This window comes from Hemicordylus capensis, chromosome 1, assembly GCF_027244095.1.
Source record: "Hemicordylus capensis ecotype Gifberg chromosome 1, rHemCap1.1.pri, whole genome shotgun sequence".
Classification (NCBI taxonomy): domain Eukaryota; kingdom Metazoa; phylum Chordata; class Lepidosauria; order Squamata; family Cordylidae; genus Hemicordylus; species Hemicordylus capensis.
Genome location: NC_069657.1, coordinates 145906603 through 145932109, shown reverse-complemented (window position 1 = coordinate 145932109; position 25507 = coordinate 145906603). Strand labels below are relative to the sequence as shown.

The window sequence follows — 25507 nt, the reverse complement described above, 5'->3', positions numbered from 1 at the left end:
TTATACCTTATCTCCCTATTTGTTTGAGAATGGATTATTAAGTACAATTTATGCAGCGCTGTTTTTCTGAGTTGTGCACAAACATCACACTAATGAGACATCACAGTGGGCCTGTGGGATATGGAAAATGTCATTCTTGTTTCCTGAAAGGGATGTAAGCCTGGTGAAATAGCTTTGCATAATTTAATGAAGGGAAGCAACAGTCACATTGGCTTTTGCACATTTCAAAGTAGCTCTAGCGGTAAGCAGCAGCTACTTCAGGCTAAGGCTGCTATCTTATGCACACTTCCTTAAGAGTAAGCCCCACTCAATGCATTTGGATATCCTTTTGAGTAAAGGTGCTTAGCTTGGGATTGTCTTTTCTCTGGAAGGGCCCTTGTCTTTAACAGCTGCATGGGAAACAACAATTCAATAGGTGCAGCATCCCCTCCATATGTCTCATACATAGCTGAATCTCTGTCCCACTGCTATAAAGACACAAGTCCTGCCAGAAAAACATGGCAACCCTAGAGATGTTGTAGCCTTAGAAACAGCGTCATGGCAAGCAGCAAATGCCGTTAGCAACTTCAGTGCCACAGCTTGCCTACAAGTGTAATGAGCTCCCATAGGCATTCCTGTGCATAGGGAGAGAGGGAAGAATCTATGAGCACCATGAAGAAATAGATACTGCCAAGAAGTGACAAGGTGGATGACTGGGGCACAAGTGGAGACTAGAATCCAACAGATTACAACATAGAGCACATTTGAAGATCTATGCTCAGGCAATACATGTGGCAAAGAAGCTATTCTTTTCTGCCTGTATTGCATCTGCAAGCTCACACCCAGCAGAGTTGTTTAGGGTTGTGAGAGGGCTAGTATGTGCCCCTCCACCCTTGAATCAGAATCTGGAGCCATCAATTACCCATTTTGATGATTTTAATGAGCTTTTTGTGGAATATATCATATTTGGACCAACTTAGACTCAGACCCCACAATTATTGCAGAGTCTAATGTGGAGGTATCCAACAACTCCTCTTGTGTGCTTGGGCTTGATCAGTTTCAGTTTGTGATGATGTGGACAAACTGCTTGGAGCAGTGTGGCCTACCACCTGTTCTCTTGACCTTTGTCCTACATGGCTTATACTATCTGGCAGTTGGGGGGATGTTGTAGAAGTCCTGGTAGATATTATAAAGGCTTCTTTGAGGGGTGGCCTCCTTGCCTTAAGGAGACAATTAGATCTCTTCTGAAGAAGCCTCACTTGGGTGCCAGAGTTAAGCAACTATAGGCCTGTTTCTAACCTTCCATGGCTGGGCAAGGTAATTGAGAGGGTGGTGGCCTCCCAGCTCCAGACAGTCATGGAGGAGACTGATTATCTAGACCCATTTCAAACTGGTTTTTGAGTGGGCTATGGGAGAGATTCTGCCTTGGTTGGCCTGATGGATGATCTCCAATAAGGAGTTGGCAGAGGTTGTGTGATTCTGTTGGTGCTTTTGGATCTCTCGGTGGCTTTCAGTACTATCGGTCATAGTATACTTCTGGACCATCTGAGAAGGTTGGGAGTGGAAGGCATTGCTTTGCAGTGGTTCCACTCCTACCTCTTGGGCAGATTCCAGATGGTGTTGCTTGGGGACTGTTCTTCAAAACATGACCTTTTATATGGCATCCTCCAGGGTTTGATATTGTCTCCAATGATTTTCAATATCTACATGAAGCCACTGGAAGGAATAATCAGATTTGGTGCAGGGTATTCTCAGTATGCTAATGACACTCAAATCTATTTCTCCATGTCAACATCATCATCAGAAGAAGGTATAACCTTTCCTAAATGTCTGCCTAGAGGCAGTGATGTGCTGGATGAAGGATAACAAACTGAGACGGAATCTGGATAAGACGGAGGTACTTATTGTACCTAGAGGGATCAGGTACGCAGTCTCAGAGTGCTTCTGGATCCAAACCTTCCTGGTGTCTCAGGTTGAGGCAGTGGTCAGAGGTGTTTTCTATCAGCTTTGGCTGATATGCCAGCTGCGTCCATTTCTTTAGATAAACGACCTCAGAACAGTGGTACATATGCTAGTAACCTCCAGACTTGACTACTGCAAAAGACTTTGTAGTACTTTTGGGGGCTGCCTTCATACATAGTCTGCAGTTGCCACCAGCTCACCAGGTGGCTACACCGGGATGGGCCTTCTCTGTTGCCACCCCAAAACTCTGGAACGTGCTTCTGCTGAAATAAGAGCCTCCCCATCTCCGACAACCTTTTAAAGGTCTTTAAGGACACATTTATTCACCCAAGCTTTTTAACTACACTTGTGGTTTTAAATTGTTTTAAGGTTTTAATTTATGTTTTGATTGCTTTTATGTTGCTGTAAACTGCCCAGAGATGGAAGTTTGGGGCAGTGTACAAGTATGATTTTTAAAATAAAATAAACTGTACTCCATGCCTAGAAGGTGCACTCTGGGTTTCCTTACTCTGAGGAAGTGCTATAAGGGCCAACCCATGAAAATTCAAGTGTTGTTACATTAGAGGCCCTGACTGGTCCAAGGCCATCCAGTGAGCTCCATGGCTGAGAAATGAATTGAGCTCAGGTCTCCCAGGCCCTAGTCTGACACGCTAACTACTACACTACACTGGCTTTCACTGCCACTTGCCTGAAAGCTTGCAGAGTTGCTGCTCCAGTAGTTGATAATACAGTACTTTGAGAAGTAGTCTGATTCAGTTGGGTTGTTCACATGGTGGTAAACTGCTTTGGGGTTGTGCCCGTTCCTGATTTTTGGTCTCTCAGCAAAAACCTAGGTAGGAAAAGAGGAAAGAGATCATGTGGGAGGCAGGTGCACCCTCCGATAGCACCATCCTACCCAGCACTTTTACCCAGCATATTTTTGAGGGTGGAGGAAATGCAGTCAGAGCCTGCACCCACCTCCTACACAATCACTTCCCCTTGCCCTAGCAAAAATCGAGAGCAAACACAGCTCCCAAAACTGAGTAGGAACATCATGTGAACTGGAATGAGCCCTGGAATGAGACACCTACTGACATTTTTTGCCATCAGATCATGAGAGTGGTTAACCCTTCGTTCTTGTTAGCCGAGAGGAGTAACTTTGCAGTTCTCTTGCTGTGACTATCTCTTTTCCTTGTATTCAGTCCTGTTTATTCATATTCAAACCCGCCCCCCCCCGCCCCGAATTCCCAGTGACAATTGCTTTTGTGTACATGAGCAGGGAAATAAGATTGGCAAACACAAGAAGGGGAGGGATGCAGGGAGACCTGGTAACAAGATTTCCTTGGGTTGAGCTATGTGTTCTTGATTAATAACAATAATCCCACATCTGGGGATGAAGTTAACTCAGCGCACAGTGGAGAACCCATGTGACTGATCTAGAAGAGTGGAGATGAAGACAAGCCCATGCAACTGTAGGGAATTGCCTCACACTGCTTGCCAGATGGAAGTTTTGGCGATGGAGGCAGCCTTCGGCCTCTGCCAGAAAGTGACTCAGATCACACAGGAACTGGAGCCAGTCACAAAATAGTGGCTTGGGGAGGCAGAGGTAGTCACGAAATGGCAGCTTGTACAAATATTTACATTGTGCCAGTTCAGGTTATCACCACCCTCTACACGCAACGAGGATGGAGACATGCTGAGAGTGCACCTGTCCTGACATCACTAAAGGACATCCCAGTGCACTGCCAGGATGTCCTTTAATTGCATGAGAGGGGTGGTAATCTGAATCACCCCTCTACATGCATTCAAAAACCCCAGAGGGTCAAATTGTAGGGGTGTGGTCATTCGGATGACCGCCCTTTTCACATGATTAAAGGATGTTCCAGCAGTATGTCAGAACAACTCTTAGTGCTATCAGGGCAGGTGCATTCTCACCTTGCCCCTGCTCTTAACAAGTGATCTGGCCTGGTGGGTGTTCATCCAAATCAGCTCATTGATAGAAAAAGGGATTTTAACATCAAACCCGTGAATTACAGGATAATTTTGATGCCGGGCAAGGGAGCAAGAGAAGCTGCTTTGTGTGGAAATCACACAAAGTTTGATTATCAAACTTTATTTCAGCCATCAACCAGCAAAAAGAAAATACACCAATACTGTACCTGTTTACATAGTTGTGACAACTGTTCAAAACAGAACAACAGTATCATCCTAATTATCCTTAGAAACCAGGAAAAACAAACAAACATCTATACTTCAAATATATTATTACATTTCAATTCAGCAAGAATTTTGGATAATCCCACAATGGACTCTGTTTGTCACTGTACAAAATCTGGCAACATTATAGGTGATGATTTGATTCTAGTCCAATAGAAGAAAATAAACATAACATTCTTTAGAATGACCTGGAGACTTTGATATAGAAGTGAAGGTTTAATCTTCACGTTATTCCTTATAAAATAAGCAGTATGATAAAACATGCTTTACTGTCTCAACTTCTCCCAAATTGCAGGGACACAAATGCTCCAGGTAAGGAATTTTAAGAAACCTACCACACCGACTTGATGGCACAACTTTACCTTTTTACCATCTAGTACCATTTAATGGTGCAATGGGGAAATGACTTGACTAGCAAGCCAGAGGTTGCTGGTTCAAATCCCCGCTGGTATGTTTCCCAGACTATGGTAAACACCTATATCAGGCAGCAGCGATATAGGAAGATGTTGAAAGGCATCATCTCATACTGTGCAGGAGATGGCAATGGTCAACCCCTCCTATATTCTACCAAAGAAAACCACCGGACTCTGTGGTCACCAGGAGTCGACACCAACTTGACGGCACACTTTACCTTTACTGCAGAGGGAAGTGCATCAAAATGAGCCAGGGAGAACATCCTCTGGTGTTTTAATACCGTCAGCAAGTTAAAATAATCCAATGACCTACCATTACAAACTAGTCTTTTATAGATAGTGTGGCCAGAAATGGAACCCACATCATTTTGTCATTCTACAGCTAGAATGCATTGTTCTAAGAACAACCTAGCTTTCTCATACCCCAAGGGAATCAGAGATTCTATAGAAAACCCGCATGCTTGAAGTTTATGCGGCAAGGCTTTCTTCCATTTGGATTGGAAGTTATCAGCAAGGGTAAGTGGGGCCAAAGCTTTGTGTGGGAAGAAACTGGTGATAAATTAATGGAAGAGAAAGTAAAAGCAACTCTGAGCACCTGGGCAAAGAGAGCAAAAGAGAGATATTAAAATGGTGCAGCCATGCATCCACTCAGCCAGCCAATCATATTTGCAGCATTGTCTAGAAGGAAAAGAGAGGCTGCTAGACCAATCACTTGGAGAGCTATTTCAAATAAGCTCAGGAGGAGCTACTAGTATTTCCCAAGCTTAAGCATAATCTGGGAGCATATCTAATTTCATGGCAAAGTTAGTGATATGATTACACAGATTGCTTTGTTTGATTCAAAAAGCATTCTAGATGAATCTGTATGGTGTTACTCTTACATGTGTAGTGCACCTCCGTGATCATCATCACTACAGATGGACTCCACCTCATTATCTCAGTAACTATTGGACCAGTGTTGTTGGGTAATGTTGCTGGCAACATGAGAATGTTGCTACAGACATTGTCTCCGTTCTGTGTATGGGGCATGCTTGTCTATATATGAAAGTAACTATGTACTGGCTTAAAAGCCACCTAATGGTGCAGCGGGGAAGTAACTTGCCTAGGGAGCAAGAGGATGCTGGTTTGGATCCTCATTGGTATGTTTCCCAGACTATGGGAAACACCTATATCAGGCAGCAGCAATATAGAAAGATGCTGAAAGCCATCATCTCATACTGCGTGGGAGATGGCAATAGTAAACCACTCCTGAATTCTACCAAAGAAAACCACAGGCCTCTGTGGTCGCCAGGAGTCAACACCAACTTGATGGCACAACTTTACTTTTATGTACTGGTTTGGGTGTGGAGTTTGGGATTGTCTGCCTATTTGCTGTCCTAAATTCAAAGTGAGAGGCTCTCCCTCTCTCTGCATAAGAGACTGTTAGTATGTTGTTGTTTTTCCTTAGCCTATGTTTTAGTTAGTAATAAATATAAAACTCTTGTTTCTCATTTAAAGGTGGCTGGCTTCCTGTTCAATTACTTATATAGCAATTTATCTGCAACAAATGTGTCACTGGAAAGTTATTTTCATAAGCTGTTTAAAAAAAAAAAGGACATGATGATTTCTGAAGATTCCCCCTGCCTCCTTTTTACAGGCAGAACACCATGGGGTGGAGTTGGGGGGGAGGGGGTGAATTGTTAACACCATTTTTGAATCTGTTATGAAATGGTAACTATTTCACTATGCAAGTAACAATACATTTGTTGTACGTTCTTTTGTTGTACTTTTGTTGTACTTTCCCTCCCCACAAGTAATTGAAAGAGTATATGCTTGACAATTTTTCACAAAAAATATTATATATATAACAATTTATTTCAAACAGTCAAAAATGTACCAGAAACTGTGATGTCATGGATGCAGCGATATTGAGTGGGCCCTGAAACAAAAATGAAGCTAGCCCCCTGCCCCACTTCCCTCCCTCCTTCTTCAAAGAGGCGGGAGGGGGAGAGTGAAAAGCAAGCTGTCACCCAGGTGCCCAGGGACATCCCCCACCCCGCATTTAATCGATTATAGCTATGCCTCTGGACTCTGGTCATCACAGAGGTGCACTACACATGTGAGAGTGGCACCATGGAAATTTTTTATGTAGAGAGGTTTTTGAATCAAACAAAGTAATCCGTATAAACTTGTCCATAGCTTACCACTAAACATGTTTTAACACACTATGCTCCCTGATTATAATGCCAGCCCCTCCTGTAGGTGACAACCCTGACTTAAGGGCGGTGACTGACACCCAGCAGCTTCAGAGAAACTGAGAGGAGGCTGGCTGAAAAGCAAGGTCTTCAAAAGGAGGCCCATGTTCTCTCTATTAACGAATTGTTTTATTGGTTAGTTCACCTTCTGTTCATAGTCATTGATAGCATATTTGGGGGATTGTTATCTGTAATGTGTGTTGCTAATCTGTTCTTTAACAAGCAATTGTTACTCTTAAATGTACCTTACATGCCAGGGCTTGAAAAATACAAAAACCCAAGCTCAGCAGACAAGAGCTGTGTGTGCTTCTTCTATGGGCAAGAAGTTGAACTGTGTATGCCTGCATATGTCCTGGGTCCTTTAGAGGCCAGGCTCCCTGCGTGGCTCACTTCTGTCTCTGGTTCTTCTTGGGATGCATGTGTTGCCACTCGCTCGCAGCAGGCTGTGTGGTGCGCGGGGGCACCTGAGGCCCTCCATACAAAGGCAGCTCTGTGGGCCCCCTTGGCTGGGAACGGCCTTTATCCTTTGTTTGAAGGAACACTTGTCATTTGTTTCTTTACACATCAGGCCCCGCTCTGAGGGCCTGTGTTCCTTCCCCACTCCCTTGTCTTTTTTGTGCTCTCTCTTTCCTCTCACTTTGTAAACAAGCAAGTGGATTAAAGAAAACCTTTACTGGGGATGGCCCCATCATCTAGACCCCATGAAAGAGAACCACCTCACCGTCCACACACACACAAAGGCATAATCCTGTTGAAGACAGTAGACCAACGAAAACTTTAGTTGGTGTAAAATAATAAAAACAATAAAACAGGATTTAGATAGTGTTCAGTGTGCTTCACTGTAATGACCTGACTTGGCTGACTGCCCAGCAGCTGCAAAAACCACTCTTTTTGGAGGAGAAAGGAGAGACAAGAATGGAAAGCCCGACGTAAACAGGACTCAGCACCAGAGGACGGACGACTGGAGAGTCACAAATGTTGCCAGAGGTCTAAACTGGGAAGTCCACAGGATCTGGAGTACACACAAAACAATCAAGGTTGCTCACAGTAGGGCTGGTCACTATGGAAGTTGTTTCCAACACAGACCCAGCATCCAGGCTGCTCTAAATAGGCAGAGTGCTGAGAGCCCCACCCATCACTGCAGCTGGGTCTTATCAAGGAGATATGGCTGGGCCAGAGAAGGATACCTGTTCCTTCTGGCTAGCCTCTCTAACCTACGGTGTTCCTCCCTCTGAGCCTGTACTCTGGCCAGACATCGCTGTCAGGGATCTGGGACAGGCACCTCGCTTTCAACAGCCTCAGGCTTCATCAGGAGGAAGGAGGGAAGGAGGCAGAGGGGCCTGCAAGCTGGTCAACTCTGGCTCTGTTGAGCTGGCTGGAGCTTCAGCCTGCCCCGCCCCCCACCCTGCTCTGGGTCTTCATCTGAAGAATCCTCCTCCACAGCCCTCATGGGAGTCATCAGATTCACATACATTAGCTCAGTAATCCTTACAACAGTCCTATAAGGTAGGACCCATATTATCCCCATATTGCACATGGGGGTTTGGCTATGACTGAAAGAGAGTGGTTTACCTAGAACATAGCAGAGAAGTTCAAACAAGAATCTTTCTGATTCACTATACTCTTACACACACACATACACACAGCTGCTGCCAGAACTGGTAAAATGTTCATTGCACAACAACAAAAACATAGAATTATGAGGGACTAAGAACCCATCTAGTTTAAGCCTTGTCCAGAGGAAGGTCGATCTACCAGCTCCTCCTTCCTTCACAAACAAATTGCTGCTTCTTTCTCAAACATAAAGTAATCTTATATAGATTTAGCAAGGAGTTTATTCAGAAACAACTCTATTTTCTCCTTCTCCTTTCCCTCCGTTTTCCTTTTGGACTCCATCCGCCACGCTCTCTACAGGATCCCCACTGGGACAAACCTTTAAACAACAAAACATAAAAGATACTGGATAGAATACAAAACTCCAGTCTCCCATATGACACTGGGACACAAGAGATGCCGTCTGAGGGCAGATAATGCTATGGCATTGTAAGGCAGGCTGCATCTGATCACATGTTTTAAGGATAACACAAAACTGTACAAGGTCCTTAGCCAGTCCTTACCTGAAGAAAGTTTGCATAATAGGAAGAGAGAGCTTGCTGGTTCAAATTAGTATTCCTCCATTCATTTAAAAGCCAGCCATCTGAAATGATCTTAAACTCTATATCTAGAACAGCCACAGTTTTGTGCTGGCTTTTGCCTATAATCCATTGTTTTGTTGCAAAGGAGGAATGCACTGGCTTTATTTTTTTTTTTAATGTGAATAATAAAGTCAGGAAGCAAAGGAAAACTCAAAGAAAATAGCTTTGTCTATAAGCCACAATCTGATTCTTCTGATCCAATTTCAGGCTTTTCAATAGGGTTAAAGAAAACCAAACTGGTTGTGTAACTTGCCATTATTCCCCCTCCTGCTGCTTCTGCCTCAGCAAATACAGTATAAAAGGTTTAAAACCACAGGGCTTGATTAGAGGAATACAGAAGCCTTAAACTACAAAGCAGTTGTGCCTGAAGCGGGAGTGGCAGGGGGGAGAGGGAGCCAACACCCAGAGCAAGCCACACGTTTATTCCCATACTTCAATTGGTTTGGTATAGGAAGGCTTTAACCTGTTCAGCCCAAGTGCTGGGAAACAGTTTCGACACCACCTCAGCCCAAGGGCTAGGTCAATATGGGAGGAAGAACAGGCAGACAGAAGAACAAGGAAGATTGGACCCGCATGCTTTTAGTCATCCCCCTGAGGGTATAGCTGAAACCCACTCTGGATGCTGGACTGGTAATTAGGGACCTGACAGGGGAGACACCTTGATCATGAAGGAGGTGTTCAGAAAGGGGAGACCCTTTCAGGCCTCCACCTGAAATCTGGCAGAGCTGCTGCCTCTCAGTGTAGATAATATGGATCTAGATAGGACCAAGAGTCTGACTTGGATCCTTTCAGGGGTGAGGTTATCACCTTGGGGGGCAGGTTATTGGGGTGCCATCAGGGTGGCAAGGTGCCCCCGGCCCGGCCCTCAGAGCAGCTCTTTTGGACTGATCTGACACTCTCCTCGCACTCTTTGCAAAGTTTCCAAGAAACATGAGAAGAGAAAAAAGAGGCTGCCGCTGGCAACTTTCCCTCCTCCCCAGCCTCCATGCCACTTTCAAAGCGTGCAAGGGTCAGTTTTGAAGGAGGCTGGGCCTTCAAAGGGGTCTAGGGTCAAGACAGCATTGGCATCTCGCCTCAGACACTGCCATGCCTCCGGCTAGGGCTACCCCTGCTCAATATAAAGCAGCTTCATATGTTTGAGATTGAAACACTAGAAGGGAGTCAAGCCCATAGAACTCAGTTGGTTTAGGCAAACCCCAACACTTGCAAGTTTAGTGCTTGATTCGCATAATACCACTCTAGAGATGACTCAGTTTTGGGTTGCTTCCACATTAGTCCTTTTCTCTGGAATGGCCATCCTTTGTTCATTCACTTTTTATGGAGAATCTTGATGATGCTGTTGCCAAATCTTTGCATTTCAGGTTTTCTGTATTGTGTCCTCCTATATTTTTTCAGATCTGATTTGTGGCTTTAAAACACACACACACACACACACACGCAGTGCCAGCTTGTCAAGTATAGACAAAACTGCTATTAAGACTTCTATGGATTACTGTGCCTTTAATTAAAAACTTCTTCCTTACAATTCTGTCCCTTGTTATTGCTTCCTGTTAAGTGCAACCTGGGGGATTAATTAGGAATTGCACCTTACTCAATAAACTTTTGTTCATGCAGGTAGGTTTTAATTACTGGGCTCCTTTAATTCTTTTATAGCATACTTATGAGTAAAGATTTTAGGAGCATCTTGGCCACTGGAAAAGAGCATTGTTGGATTATATCACATTACAGAGAAACTTCTTGACTCCCAAATAAGTATGCATAGATCTGGGTTTAGATATTGTTTCAGTCAGCCTGGTAGGTCATCAAAGTATGCATTGGAAAGGGTCAAACAGAGGTGAAGTTCTAATTTTATTCCTCCTGTTGTTTCATGGGCCTCATTTTGCACGGTATTTGTTTTTTGTTTTTTGTTTTTTAATCCTGCCTCAGGATTGGGGTTGATGATTGCATTTTGAGATTGTATGTTTTTTCTCAATTCCACTTTTTATCTATTTAAGGGCAATTGCTGATGGTCAGAGAGTCAAACACTTCCTTGAAGTCAGTGAAGCAAGCAAATATTTTGCCCTGGAGCCCAAATATGCTTAAACTTTTTATAATATACAGATATGGTCAAGTGGCTTCTTTTCAAGTGTGGAAGCCAGTTTGGTTTGCATAGATTAAATTGTAAGTAATGTGTTAACTTGATTGTCCATGCTACTTTGATTATCTTCAGTAAGTAAATAGCCCTCCCCTTTATTAAATACCTAATTGTTTAGGTATTTAAATACGGAGAAAATCTATATGAAAATATGAGGATTTCTGCCATATTAAATATATGGATAAAAGTGTTCTCATGTCAATACCATCAGGAGAAGGCATAACCTCCTTAAATGCCTGCCTAGAGGCAATGATGGGCTGAATGAGGGATAACAAACTTGAGACTGAATCCAGAGAAGACGGAGATACTTATTGTGCAGGATCGGAACTCGGGAGACTATTTTGATCTGCTGATTCTGGATAGAGTCACACTTCCACAGATGGAACAGGTATGCAGTCTGGGAGTGCTTCTGGATCCAGACCTCTCCCTGGTGTCCCAGGTTGAGGCAGTGGTCAGAGGTGTTTTCTATCAGCTTTGGCTGATACGCCAGCTATGTCCATTTCTTGAGATAAACAACTCAGTGTACGACAGTGGTACATATGCTGGTAACTTCCAGACTTGACTACTGCAATGCACTCTATGTGGGACTGCCTTTGTACGTAGTCTGGAAACTGCAGTTGGTGCAGAATGTGGCACCCAGGTTGGTCTCTGGCAGTGGCGTAGCATCCATTATGTGATCAAGTTAGAAGAAACTGGGCCACCACGCCCCAGAGGTTGCACCTGTCTCCCCAGTCATGCCCCCGTGTCTGATGTCAGATTCAGGGGGCATGGCAATGATAGCAAACAGGGTTGTGTGCCCCATTTTGAAGTAAAATTCAGCAAGCACTGGGCTCCCAGTGTGACTGGGATCAGAGGCGTAACTAGGGAAAACGGCGCCTAGGGCAAACACTGAAATTGCGCCCCCGTGCCCCCCCGAAAACATCTGACACGCATGTTATTATTGCTATTACAATGAATGAATGAATGTACCTTTAATTCTTTAAAATACCGGAGCTGTGGGCTTGCTTTGGTTCGAGAGCTGGCTGGCTTGTTATTTGCTGGGGCTGCCGGGGGGTGTCTCGGGCTAGCGGGGGGTGGCAGCAGCCGGGGGTTCTCCTTCCACCCCGCTGGCGGCGGGTGGCGGACATATGACTGGAGCGACGCCGAGGCCTGCCGTCCGGCCCGGCGTCGCTTCTGAACTGCGCAGGCATGCCTCGCAGTTGAGAAGTGACGCCGGGCCGGACGGCAGGCCTTGGCATCGCTCCAGTCATATGTCCGCCGCCTGCCATGCCCGCTGCCGCCGGGGTGGAAGGAGGACCCCTGGCCTGCTCACCCACCCCCCGGCTGCCTGCCCACCCCCACAGCCATCAAGTGACTTGAGATTAGAAGAAAGCGACGCCGGGCCAGACACGGCAGGCCTCGGCGTTGCTCTGGGATCCGCCGCCGCCGCACTGGTGCGGGTGGAATTTTGGGGAAGGACCACCAGCAAAGGGCAGCAGCCAGCAGGACTCAGGAGGGGGGGAAGGGGGGAGGCCGCTGGAGTGTTGAGGGTGCACCGAGGCCAGGCAGACCAATGACCCACTGGGGGGAAAGGGCAGGAGGAGGGGGAGGGAGAGGCCGCGCCGCTCTCTGTCCGCCGCCCAGGCACAGTGGCAGCGTGGCCCATGATGCCGCGGCCCGCCGCTTTTTTCAACTCGGGGTGGGGAGGCCGCCCACCCCGCACCTGCGCCACCCACCCTCCAGCTGCCCAGCCGCTGCCACCCCCCGCCGGCCCGAGACACCCCCCGGCAGTCCCAGCAAATAACAAGCCAGCCAGCTCTCGAACCAAAGCAAGCCCACAGCTCCGGTATTTTAAAGAATTAAAGATACATTTATTCATTCATTGTAATAGTAATAATAAAAAATTAAAAAAAAACCACACACACACACCTGAGCCTCCTGTGTGGAAAACTTTATTGATGATGGTGGTGGTGGTGATGTTGTTGTTGTGCTGACCACCAAAGCAGATCCTCTTCCTTCCTCTCCACGGCGGGACTCGGAGCAGCAGCAACAGGCAATACTCGTTGTCCTCCTAGCTCTCTCGTCGCTTCTCAATACAGCACATGCGTGCTAGGAGAGATCAACTCGAGCATGCGCGTGAGTGGTGGGCGGGGACGGGAGGACTCAGGAGGACTAACAATGCCGCGCAGGCAGTGAAGAACGCCCAGCCGGAGCCAGGTGGGGGGGGGGCTGCACTGGCGCGGCTGCCTGGAAAGTTAATCGGGTGGGGGTGGGGTGAACAGACTCGTGGGCAGCGAGGCGCCCAGGCCAGCCAGAGCCAAGAGCTCGCAGGGGAGGGGGCGCCGCATCGGCGCTGCTGCCTGATTGAAAAATACATTGAGTTGGGTGGAGGCGGGGGGGGGTCATGGCACCTTGGTGCGCACCCTCCCAAAGTGGTGCCCAGGGCACGTGCCCTGCCTGCCCTACCGTAGTTACGCCCCTGACTGGGATGGCTTCTCTTTGCTTGCAAAGGCAGGGAGAGGCATTCCCGGCCAGATTGGGAGCTCAGTGCTTGCTGAAACCTCACAAAAATGGAGCTGTGCGGCTCTGTTTTTAGGGGGGTTTCAGCCAGCGCTGAGCTCCCAGCCTGGCCAGGAATGTGTTCACTCTCAGTCTGTCTGGGAACTACCCTGCTGGCTCCCTTTGTAAGCGGGGAGAAGCCATCCATCCCAGCCACGCTGGGAGCCCAGCGCTCACTGAATTTTACTTCAAAATGGGGTATGCAGCCCTGTTTGCTATCGTTGCTATGTCCCTTAGCAATAGCAATAGCACTTACATTTATATACCGCTTTATAGCCGGCGCTCTCTAAGCGGTTTACAATGATTTAGCATATTGCCCCCAACATTCTGGGTACTCATTTTACCGACCTCGGAAGGATGGAAGGCTGAGTCAACCTTGAGCCCCTGGTCAGGATCGAACTTGTAACCTTCTGATTACAGGGCGGCAGTTTTACCACTGCGCCACCAGGGGCTCATCTGATGTCAGATGCAAGGGGTGTGGCTGAGATGGCAGAGGCCACTGGTGGCAGCCAGGACAAGAGCCACTGGCATCCTCACTACGCCACTGGTCTCTGGGTCATATCACTCCCGTACTAAAACAGTATTCAGATAAAAGTCGCTTACGTCCCTGCTGATCTGGACTCCAGGTTTTTGGCAGTTCTGAAAGCCATGACTTAGGTACCATGTGGTCGTATTATGATGGATTATTTTCGGTTAGTGCAGCCTGTGGGTGTGGACAAGATCGTGACCAGTGTGTGGGTGAGATCATGCGCTCTTGCCCCTTGCCCCTCATGGCTAATAAAATCTGCCAGGGAGGGTACAGATAGATGGTTGGAGGCTATAATCAATGCTTCTTTAAGGGAGGGCAGGATACCACCATGGCTCAAGGAGGCAATGGTAAGACCATTATGCCCTCCATTGATCCCTCCAACCTTGATAACTATAGACCTGTTTCTAACCTTCCCTTTTTGTGCAAAGAGATTTAGAGGGTTTGGGATGATACCAATTATCAAGACCCTTTTCAACCTGGCTTCTGTCCTGGATATGCAACTGAAACTGCCTTGGTCGTTCTGGTGGATGACCTATTCTAGGAGCTAGACAGAGGGAGTGTGTCCCTGTTGGTTCTACTGGCTCTCTCAGCAGCATTCAGTACCATCAATCATGGTATCATTCTGGACTGATTCTTGAGTATGAGGATTGGAGGCACTGCTTTGGAGTGGCTTCGGTCCTTTCTCAGGGGGAAGGTACAGAAGGTGGTGCTTGGGGACTACTGCTCAGCTCCTTGGCCATTGGCCTGTGGGTTCCTGCAGGGTTTGGTTTTGTCCCCCATGCAGTTTAACATCTACATGAAACTGCTGGGAGAGGTCATCCAAGCACTTGGACTGAGTTGTCAGCAATATGCAGATGACACTCAGCTCTATCAATCCTTGTCACCTGACCTTAGGGAGGCAGTGGATATCCTGAATCGGGGGCTGGAGGCAGTGATGGGTTGGATGTAGGCTAATAAACTGAGATTGAACTTGGGCAAAATGGAGATGCTGTTGGTCAGTAGACAAGCCAATTGGGATGAGGGGATTTGACCAGGTGGGCTTGCACTCATCTTGAAAGAGCAGGTGCACAGCTTGGGGGTATCGCTAGACCCAGCTCTGTTTTCGGAGGCTCAGGTGGAGGCTGGGGGTGTCAAAGGTGCACGCTCCCACAATAAATCAAAGCAACAGCTGGAATGTGTTGGATTAGAGTTTTTACTAGCAGCAAAGTGGAAGCAAGTGTACGTAGAACAAAGTCAATAGAAATTGTCACATTTGAATCATCAGTCCATAAATCATAGTCGAATGCCAAGTCCAACATGGGTCAATGCCAGGAGAGGGGTCGGTTGCCAATTCCGTAGTCCAGGGGGCTCTGAAAAGAGTCACACGTTGATAGCCAGGCACAGGGTCAAGATCCCAGGAGCAAACAGGTGCAAAGTACTCAAGAGCAGGGAGCTGGAACTGCATGCCAAAGCGATCAGTTGAAACCAGTGCGGTGCAGAGTGAGAAGTCTGAATTTATACCCCTTCAAGTCTAAATGCCAAGTGAAGTCAATTAAGGCCCTGCCTGCCTTTGGGGCTACAGATTCAGATGCCTCCTCGATCAGACTTTGCAGCCAAATGGCTGCTTCTTCTCTGCAGGAGAGGAGAGCTGGTCTTGTGGTAGCAAGCATGATTTGTCCCCTTAGCTAAGCAGGGTCTGCCCTGGTTGCATAAGAATGGGAGACTTGATGTGTGAGCTGCTCTGGGAAGAGCAGAAGGCTTCAAGGTCCCTCCCTGGCTTCTCCAAGGTAGGGCTGAGAGAGTTTCCTGCCTGCAACCTTGGAGAAGCTGCTGCAGTCTGTGAAGACAAAACTGAGCTAGATAGACCAATGGTCTGACTCAGTATGTATATGGCAGCTTCCTGTGTTCCTATGCACAAAATGCTGCTCCTTTTTGTGGTCATGCTGACACTCCACATAGCTCACCGGTCTGCTGCTTGGTCTGGACTCCTCCCCATCTGAAGAGGGCAATGGCTCTCCGGCAGTCTTCTGCTGTTCCACAATAGGTAAGCTCTCCATCCATGGGGTTTCCTCCTCAGCATCCTGCACCAAGACCAAATCAGGCGGATATGGGTCAGACAATTCCTCCTCAGAATCTTCTGAATCAGAATACTGCCTGACAGGGGTGCCTTTGCACGGCTCCGGCTAGTGCGCCAGCTGCATCCCTTTCTCAAGAAGGCAGATCTGGCCACAGTTACCCGTGCCTTAATCATGTCATGGCTGGATTCCCGTAACACGCTCTACGTAGGCTGCCCTTGAAGAACATTCTGAAACTGCAGCTCGTGCAAAATGCGGCAGCTAGGATTTTATCCAGTGCTGCCCGCTGGATCATATTACACCCATTTTGAAAGAACTACATCGGCTGCCAATTTGTTTCTTGGTCCAATTCAAGGTGCTGGTTTGGACCTTTAAAGCCCTTAATGCTTTGGGCCTTGGATACCTGAGGGACCACCTGACAAGGTTATCCGAGGGGGCTCTACTCTGCATGCCGACAATGAGGGAGGCATGCACATGGGACAGGGCCTTCTCAGTTGTTGCCCCCAGACTTTGGAATGCTCTCCTGGTGGGCATCTGCTCCTCAGTCTCCATCACAGTTTTTAGAAAACGAGTAAAATCTTGGCTTTTTACCCAGGCTTTTAGATGAGTGGTGTTCTTTGTTGCTGCTGCTTTATATTTTATGGTTATATTGTGTATGTTTTTAAACTTAGATTTGTATTTTTATATTCCATTTTAATATTTTGGTGTAATTTTTATTGTCTTGTAGTGTGTTAAATGTTTTGCAAACCTCCTTGAGATTGTTTTAAATGAAAGGCAGTACAGAAATCTAACAATAAAACAAACAAATAGAAGAGCTACACTGGCTACCAAAATAGGTTTCCAGGCAAAATACAAGGTCCTGGTTATAACCTATAATGCCCTAAACAGCTAGCTAGCTATATTAGTTAGCTAAATAAATACTTCCTGTTGCAGGAGTTTTGACAAGGGATCCCACTCCTAATGCAGTTTGATTAGCATTTCCAGTTGAATGCAGCTGTTTGGGAGGTGACCAACTTCAGGCAAATAAGGCTTGCCCCATAGAAATGTGGGAACAGAACAGCTCCCCTTATCTGTGTTGTGGTCCTGCCTCTAACATGGCAGCTTTCTTATGGGAGCAGCTGGTGCTTTGATTTATTTATTTTAAGCTCTGTGGTGTTGGGCTACTGTCACTGTAGCACGCCTCACCCAGTGTGGTGATTCCGCTGCTCCATGTGGACTAACCGCAATCAGAATGGCGGCTACGCCTTCTTCCCTATCTAAACACATGCTTTGAGTCCCTAGTAACGCCACCATTATCCACCAATCAAAAAGTTGCACACTGACACGATCACATTATCCATGTAAATATGAAAGGCACACTCGATGCATGGCAATGACAAAACAATTGCATAACATCACCTAGCCTAATGCACACACCCCTTCCACACACAATGAGTAACCAGGCAGTCCAAAAGAGATCAGAGCACCACCACTTGCCATGGTGCTGTGTACAGGAGGCCGGCATGGAGAACTGTGAGGCTTCCCAGGGGCTGAGACAGAACCCCACTGTGGGAACAATGCAACACACAGGCAACTACTGTTTTGCATATCATCCGTTTGTGTTGTGTTGAGGGGAACCAGCATTGCAGGGGAGAAGGATGGGGTCCAAAGGCACAGAGAGGAAGAGAAGCTGCAGCAGAAAGGTTATGCCAGGTAGTACTGTGAGCTGTCTGGCAGCTCAATGGGAAAGGGCAATACAAAGAGAAGTAGGAGATGTGGGTTCAAATCCACCCTGGGGAGACCATTTTATTTATGTACTTTGCTTTGTCAAGCGCTTTGTGAACTTGTTGAAGAGTGGTATATTAATGTTCATAGTAGTAGTAGATGTGAAGATGACCTCCACAGGATGCATTTGGGGGTCCTACCAGCAACAAGTTTAGGCAGCAAAAGGGAGAGGCATCACCAAGACCACAACCGCAGAGCAACACTAACCACTACAGCCATTGGGCTGAGCCTCTAGCACACACGGTCCTCATGATTCTCCCCCCTGTCTTATGCACAGAAGGGGTTCCAGCCATATAGCCTAGTACCAAAGGGGCCCCATGGAGCTGTAGCTCAGTGGGAAAGTATATCCTCCACAGACAGGTCCCAGATCAAATCCCTGGCGATTACAGTATGTCCCAGGCAGAAGGGCGAGGAGGGCACACATGCATGCATGCACCTGGGAGTGCAGTGGGATAGCCAAGCAGCATGACTGATGCCTGGCGCTATAGAGCCTCACCCTACTAACTGTCTGGCTTGTTCTGGGGTGCCTTTCATTTCGCCAGCTTCCTTCATCCCACACAGACATCCAGACACACTTAATTCAGACGATTGCCAGTGCCTGCTGTTTATCACCCGAGGACACCTGGCTATCAGTCTCCTCCACTCCCCTGCCCTGCTTAAGCCAACAGCTGGTTTTATCGCAAAAAGCAGTAAGCAGGGAAGGGCTTTAGAAGGACACAGAGCTCTTGGAACCACCTCACCCCTTTGCCAGTGACAAGGCCATGCATAAGAGGTAGACTCTCAGCCACAGCAGGGGTGGTGGTGGTGGTGGTGCTGAAGAAGACTCAATGGCTAGTCGTCATGATGGCTGCCTGCTACATTTAAGTTCAGAGGCAGTATGCTGCTGAATACTGTTGCAGGAGAGCAACAGCCCGAGAAGAGCATGCCTTCACCTCCTGCTGGTGGGCTTCCCAGGGGTATCCAGTTGGCCACTGTGGGAAACATGACGCTGGAATCTTAGACAGGTCTTGGGCCGGATCTTATGTTCTCACTTAACCCATTGCATCTCCCTTCCCAGTCTGCATGCTCTGCATAGGGGGAAGAAATGAAGTGTGGGGGTCAGAATTTGGGCCATGCTCTCCTGATCCCCAGAGATCCCCTTGCTGTTTATCTGTGTGGACATAGCAACATAGGAAGCTGCCTTCTACTGAGTCAGACCCTTGGTCCATCTAGTTCAGTATTGTCTGCACTGACTGGCAGTGGCTCCCCAAAGTTTCAGCAGGAAGCTCTCTCAGCCCTACCTGGAGATGTCAGGGAGGGAACCTGGGACCTTCTGCATGCAAGCATGCAGATGCTGTTTTACTGAGCAATCGCCCCATCCCTAAGGGGAATATCTTACAGTGCTCACATGTAGCCACCCACTCACATGTAAGCCAAGGCAGACCCTGCTTAGCAAAGAGGACATTTTATGCTCGCTCCCACAAGACCTGTTCTCTTTGCAGCCCAAGTTTCAGGAGTGCAATTGAGATTCCTGGTGTCTGAAGGTATTTGGAATCCTGAGGCAGGGTCCCTTTAAGGCTTTTGAGAAGCACATACTCGTCTTTCCTCCATTTCTCGAGGTTTTCCCTAGCTCTCAAGTGTTTGTTAGTGCTCCCTCTGTGCAAAGTTCCTGTCACCAAAGTCCCCACTGATGTGCTCATATGGTCTAGATATGGGGCCCGACCAGCATGCAGCCCCACCCAACACACCTTCATATGCGGGATCTGGTGTGGCATGCTGTGATGAGCTGCAGAGTTAGTCCAGTTCTGTTGTTATTGTACCCAGGTGTGAGGGAAATGAGAGTGTGTTGGGGAGCCCCACCCTCCCTGCCAGCACGCTTCATAGCCATGCCCCCAGCTCTCCCCAATTACAGTGTCTGCAGAGGTGAGCAAAGAGAGTTCCTCCCTATGAGCTGGAATACTGGCCTCTTAGTGTTCGAGTTAGAGATCACAGGGGGAAACTCTCCCCAACAGAGCATTTGCCTCTGCAGACAAACACACATCATACTTGGGGAGAGCTGGGGTAGGTAGCTATGGTGTGTATTGGTACAGGGCAGGGCTAGCTGGCACGTTCCTGTTCCCCCTATATCTGGGTACAATCACGACTAAACATGACTGTAGCTGAATTGTCTCCAATGGAAATCTTTTTGCCTTTTTTGTCAGGTATAGCACTATACCACTATAGTCAGAAGCGGGACTGACCACCGAGTGAGTATAAGATTCCACCTAAGGAAGCTGCTCTTCCTCCACTCTTCCCCAACTCCATCCAGTTTCCCCTTATGTTGGTGAGTACCATCTGGCACAATGGTCTTGCCAGAGGTTGCTTCAAGGACAGAGGTGTACCTGGGCAATTTTGGAGCCTGGACCTACAGGCCTTTGGAGGCCCCTCCCTGCTTGCTGGAGCCCCCCTTCCCCATTGCAAGTTAAGCATCATCCCCCTACACACACACACACACACACACACACACACACACACACACACACACACACACACACTCTCACAGTATTTTTAACATGTGGGTTCTTGAGGAAACAAACAGCAACTGAACTCACAAGAGTTCTCACAAGAATGTAAGAATATTAAACATGTATATTTATGCAAACATGCACTAACAGAAACATCTCAACATGTAACATATTCCCATCCCACATATTTCTTTCCCCACTCCCCACTCTGTCTCTAAAGCACCCGGCACACGTCATAATCACAATCGGCTGCCCGGTGCAGTATGGGCCAGTGGCGACCACACCATGCAGGACAGACTAAGGATTTGGGGAGCCCCAGAGGGTGTGGAGGCCCCAACGTCCAGGGGTAAGAGCACCACTGCTCAAGGATATCACTCTACCAGTGTCATTCCCCCCTGCCCTCCAGAGTACTGCTGTGTTCTTCCAACCCAGGAGTATTCTTCCAGCAAGAGTATCTTTCTACAAGAGTATTTAGGAGCAATCCTATCCTGCTAACCTGGTAAAACTCTGTACGTTTTTATTTTGTTTAGTTACAGTTTGGTTAATTGTTTGGGAATAAAGATCAACATGTTCTTTTCTGCCTTAACTGGCCCTATCCACCCCCAGCACAGTACCTCCAGTAACTGTTGCTGTTGTCTATCTTACATTTCTTTTAGATTGTGAGGCCTTTGGGGACAGGGATCTATCTTATTTATTTATTATTTCTCTATGTAAACCGCTTTGGAAATGTTTGTTGAAAAGTGGTATATAAATTGTTGTTGTTGTTGTTAACCCCATTATTTCACTCTTTAGATCCACTGTTGTGGACACTCTGACTCCAATATTAAACCCAGAGTTACCAATCCAGAATTATATGGAATCCAGGCCTGTGTCTGATTCAATTTTATTAAGGAAGCAATTAATGCATGAACTCAGATGAACTGACCAGTACATGACACCCAGGTCTCATGAATTGCCTCTGGGACAGATGGTAATTGCCTTGTGAAGGAAGGGGCAATCCAGCATTGTTTCTCAGTGTTTGCGAAATGGGTAATCAAGAGACACAATGGCCAGGCTTGGCTTCCTGTCTCACACATATCCAAATGCTATCACTGTGGAATGTCTTTACCAATGCATAGCAAGAAGATTTACACACACTAGCAATTTGGATATGTTGGTGCCCAGCTCATTCATGTTGAATGAGAAGAACTCATAGCCCAGCAGACCAGGTTGAGTTCTGATCTTTGCCAGTACTACTGAACTCCTTGCAACAGGAATTCAAAGGAAGCAAAATGATTAAACTCCTAAAATTTGCCTGAGCTTGCTTTCAGGTAATGTCTTTGGGGGAAGCTAGGAACTGAGCTTGCATTTCCTCTTACAAAAAGTCTACTTTAATCATTGGTGATTGTTCTGCTTTGCCCAAAGGGAATAATCTTGTCTTTCTCTGAGAGATATTTGCTCAGTAGAATTAGAAGCATTGTTATACTCCATTGCTGTCTTTAGAATTCCACCCTAGGTAGATGCACACAAAAGAAAATGATTTAACTGCTTTCTCACACCTATAGATTTGAATTTTCCTTCCTAACACCTTTTTAACACTCTCGGGAGACCAGGAGCCAGAAAATCTGGGGACAAAAGAAGATGCCCATTTGTAAGCTCAAGAGATGCAGATTTACGTTGGGAATGTCAATAGAATAATCCTCTACCCAAACAGGATATAGGGCCCAGATCCTGTTTACCCTGGACTGACCTAATATCCTGAGCCAATATCAATAATAATTAGGAGACAGGATCTGGAGGGTAACAGCAATTAACACCTTTTGTGATCCAGGAAGGATGATGATATTTTGAATAGACTCTATGGAGATCAAATGATGGAACAACTATAAGAAGGGGTCTCTGGACATGGCAAATCAGCAAGCCTTGCCTAACCAGCAGATCTTTGCTCATGTGCACATCCCAAGTGCCGGCTGCCTAGCTGTGTAGCTAGGCAGAGACCTGAAACCTGCAGACAAGAAGCTGCTCAGTGATTCTTGCTGCGGGGTGAAGAATCAAGGGCTGACTGTCTGTGAAATCCAGCACCAGCCTTTTCCATATGACGCCTACATTGCTTCCAAGCCCCAGCAATGAACAAGTCCTTTGAAGCCTTTTTCGTGAACCTGGTGAGATGCCTATTCAATGCACAACCCAGCCTGCTCCCCAACCTTCCCTCCTCCCTACTAATCACTGCCATCCCTTTCCTAAGCCCTCCCTTCCTTCTCTCTCTGTTTCTCTCTAAATGTTTTGTTAGGATTTATTAGACAGCTGTAATTATTGATTGCAGACACATGTGATAGCTAGGCACATTGCACTACACCTTGAATAGGAAACATGTTTAATTTGGATGACCTGTTTGAATTTTATTCTGATGAGCAACTTTCTATAATAAAGCCCATTGAATTATTTGGAAGTATTTTGGGTCTTCTTTCTACCTTCATGCCCAGACTATACATGGTCATCGTATAGAACTGGTCACTTTGTGACACTGGTGAAACAAGCCTAATTTCTACTATACAAATCAGCATATTATTATTACATCTATATCCCGCTCTTCCTCCAAGGAGCCCAGAGCGGTGTACTACATACTTGAGTTTCTCTTTCACAACAACCCTGTGAAGTAGGTTAGGCTGAGAGAGAAGTGACTGACCCAGAGTCACCCAGCAAGTCTCATGGCTGAATGGGGATTTGAACTCAGATCTCTCCGGTCCTAGTCCAGCACTCTAACCACTACACCACGCTGGCTCTCTATATCTATATCTATATCTATATCTATATCTATATCTATATCTATATCTAGTATACAAATCAGACTTGGTTCACAACACCATTCCAAATATAATTCTATACTAGGAATGTGCACAGAACCACAGCGGGGTGGTTCAAAGGTGGCGGGGGTGGTGCTTTAAGAGTGGGGGGAAGGTGCACTTACCCCTCCCGCCGCTTTCCCCCCGGCATCAGGTGTTTTTTTAAAAAAAGCCCATCGGAGCCGCAGCGTACCTCCCTGCCGCCCCGTTGCCTTCGTCTTCCGGATATGACAAGAAGCCGCCGACGCACCTGTGCGCACCTGTGCGGTGCATGCAAGTGCACTGGCGACTTCCAGTCATATCCAGAAGACGAGGTCAATGGGGCGGCAGGGAGGTACGCTGCCGCCCTGATGGGTTTTGTTTAAAAAACTGATGTCAGTGGGGGGAAAGCAGCAAGGGTGTGTGTGTAAATGCACCCTCCCCCACTTTTAAAGCAGCACCCCCGCCACCTTTGAACCATCACCCGCCACCTTCGAACCAACGGAACCGCTGTTTCTTTGAATCGGTTCGGAGGCCCATAAAGGCCTCCGAACCAGTTCTGTGTACATCCCTATTCTATACCATTCCCAGCCAGAATTGTGACTGAGAATGATGGGCACTAGAGTCCAACCACCACTGGAGAGCTTCAGGATAATGATAACAGCAACTTTATAAAGTTGTCCCATAACCAATTGTTCTCTGGGTGGCCACTGGCCACCCCTGCTTTAGATCAATAGCTACACTTCATCAGCCTGAAGACCAGCATGATGCTCCTACCGCCTCCTCCTTCCCCATCAGCTAAACGATTTAAAACTATGCCTGAGAAAGACAGACTGTCAACACAGGACTGCTCTCTGTAGCTGCTGCTCTCAACACCCTGTCCTGCCGTCTGATCTTTCTCTCCTCGAGGTGGTTTATCCCAGGGAAATTACATAGAAGCAGCACAGATATGACAGCATATAGTCCATGTATAAGAAACAGTAAATGCCACCACCATAAAAAATGTACCACACAGGTGGGAGCTTTGCTTTTTGCTCTGCTCTCATCAGCTTCCCTAGCAATGTTCGCCCAAGTTGTAAGCTTAACAGTCAGACAGATGAGCTGACACTTTAACAACCCTCTCAGCCTTCCGATTCCCTTACCTTGACTGTTTCCCCTTTTAAAACCTGGCTCTGCTGGCCTCCCTGGAATTGGAACAGCTCTTCTCTCCCCCTGCTCCTGCCCTTCTCATCCATCACCCTGAATTCTGGTTGTCTTTACCTATCTCAGCTGACTCCACAGACACTCCCAGGTTGGGGACTGGTAAATGTCAGTTCTGAATATCCACTTTCGTTTTGGAAATGGAGAAGATTTTCCAGAGAGGCTGCCAGTTTGGCGGTGTGGGGTGTGTGGGGTGTTTAAGGACTCCTCCTAGTTATTGTGCCAGAAATAAATAAATTGGCACTCCCACATAACAGCTTTATTATTTTCTTTCTTTAGCAGTGCATTATAGTGAAGTCATCTGGAAAAGGTCCTTGGATCACCATCCTTCCCTGTAATAAAAATGGACAGCCTTGTGCTGAAGCCAAGTAGTGCAATATCCTTTCTCCACATAGATGGTGGGGTGGGGGCAGAAAGTGAAGCCTTGATGCAAAGGAGACTGTTTTCCTGTAAACGGGGGTGGGGTTGTGGATAGCCCATTTTTAATGTTTTTCCTAACAGGAAAGATCTGCACCCAACACTAGAGAGGGGCAGCGTATAGCCTAGAAGTAATAAAGAAAGAGAATAAGCTTCATATAATGCTGCTAGCTCGCTCACTCGTCCCTTCTCCACCACTCGCTCACTCACCCCCTCCCTGCTCACTCACTCACCCCCTAACCACTCCTCTTCCCTATCTGCATATGGAATCCCCACTGCCCAATCACCATGGTGCTTCTGCTCTGCTATTTCCGATTGGTAAAGCACTGTGTGGGTGGGGCTTGCCATTTACGACCTTAGCATATTACCTATATACTAGCTTACCCGCATAGAGTATCTGCGTGCTAGTACTTGATTGTTCCCTTCACCCCAGAGCCCCCCTCACTCACAGCCCCCCTCACCTCAGAGATCTCTCCATCCTCACCCGAGAGCTCTCCACTCTCCACCCTCATTCCTGCTTGTCCTCCACCATCTCGTTGCTTCCACACACACACACACACCCCTCTTGATCACTCCTCCATCCCTTTATTCCATCCCCCTCACACCTC

At 47.0% G+C, this 25507-nt stretch overlaps 1 long non-coding RNA gene across 1 annotated transcript; it reads right to left on the bottom strand.

Moving 5' to 3' along the window:
- Positions 1-15485: 15485 nt before the first annotated feature.
- On the bottom strand, positions 15486-24504 carry LOC128340447 (uncharacterized). The gene is made up of 3 exons (XR_008313722.1): positions 24425-24504; positions 16124-16240; positions 15486-15618 (listed from the first exon to the last, which is right to left on the bottom strand). It is a non-coding gene; the product is annotated as an uncharacterized LOC128340447 (long non-coding RNA).
- Between the last annotated feature and the right edge of the window lie 1003 nt (positions 24505-25507).